Here is a 1,866-nt window from a genome sequence, read left to right as displayed (position 1 = left end):
AACCACATGGTGCTGCACTCCACCAATCACAGAACACCTCCCCTTGCAAAAATTACCATGGTTATCCCGTAGTATTATCCGAAACAGCTTAGAATACCATGGTAATACATGGTAGTAATCAATTAGTATCATGATACTGAAGCCAGTGTACCATGGTATTCATAAAGATAGCATGGTGCATGTCCAAAATACATTTATATTTACACGCATTTATATTTTCCAGCCATTTAAAAAAGTCTATTTGGATTCACAGGTTTTGAAGATCCTTCAGACTTTATTAATATTGTATAAACGTGAGCCTGGAGCACAAAAGCAGTCATAGGTAGCACAGATAGGAAATATTTGTAGCAATAGCCAGCAATATTATTGTGTGGGTCAACATTATCGATTTTTATTTTATGCCAAAAATCATTAGGATATTAAGTTCATGTTCCATTATGTAAAATTCCTGCAGTAAATATATCAAAACTTAATTTTTGATTAGTAACAACATTGCTGGGAACTTCATTTGAACAACTTTTAAGGTGATTTTTGGTTTATGAACTGAAATAATGTTTTTTGTACAGTCTATATCAGAATTACCTTTAAATAATGTGCATAAGATCCACAGGGCATAGAACTCATTTTTGTTGAAGGCTTGGACCATTTTTTGTGGTGTGAATTTGACGTCAAGTATGCTTTCGTTTCATTTTAATAATTGCAGCTGGATAGAAGATCATTTGTCTGATAAGACAAAGAACAGCATGGTTTTTAAACTGGGCTGCATTTCCCAAAACCATTTTAAGCCAAGTAGAAACTATTATTACCGATGGTTTATGATCCACTTATGGTTTACGATCCTGTGCATGATTTCAAGATGAATAAGTGACCAAATCATACGAAAATAACACGTATATAAGGTTTATTATAGTCAAAAAAAAAAAAAAAAAAAAAAAATATATATATATATATATATATATATATATATAACTTTAACTTGAAATACTGAAATAACTAATACAAATTAAAGATTAAAAAGATAAAAAATGAAAAACACCTTATTAATACTGCATTAAATTTAATTGAAAACACAAAATTTTATTATTAAAATAAAATCGAATTCAAAATACAAAAAAAAATATTACTGTGTGCATATATATATATATATATATATATATATATATATATATATATATATATATATATATATATATATATATATATATATATATATATAATCTATACTTTAAATTGGAAATAAAAATTGAAAACAATGGATATAAAAAATTATATATTCGAAAAACTATTAAAATGACAATATAATAAAATGACTAAAATCATCTTAAATTGAAAACAGAGAATATATTAAAAAATCATCTATAATTCGAAAAAATGTTTAGCAATTAATATTTTAGCCTCAGGCAGAATATGTAGGGTTATTTGCATTTTACGAGTATGGTTGAGTTTCGTATTGCCTTAGGTTCATCAAAGACACACCTGAAAACAGGACTGAGTCTAAACCGGTTTTCTAGAGTGAGCAAGAACCTGTGCGACTCTTTCTTGTTGTCTGAATGTTGACACAGAAGAACTCTTTTATCAGCATTGAATCAAACAGTGATTTCATTTAATCTACCTCAGCTGGCAAAGCACACAGAATGACTGTATGTCACTTAAAACAGAGAGAGAAAAAAAACTTTTTAATTCTGCATTACTGTGTGACGCAAGTTCTTTACTTATGAAGACACTTCCATCAGTTTCATAATTTCATCACTCTCTCAGTGTACTGTGGTGTTTATGACAGCGCTCTCTGCTGTGAGCAGATGGAACTGCATCCGTGTATCTCTCTAACTGTATTAAACTATAATGTTGTTTCAATTTGTCATTTAG

Source organism: Carassius auratus, chromosome 38, assembly GCF_003368295.1.
Source record: "Carassius auratus strain Wakin chromosome 38, ASM336829v1, whole genome shotgun sequence".
Classification (NCBI taxonomy): Eukaryota; Metazoa; Chordata; class Actinopteri; order Cypriniformes; family Cyprinidae; genus Carassius; species Carassius auratus.
The sequence above is the reverse complement of the archived record's forward strand: the minus strand, read 5'-3'. Positions refer to the sequence as shown.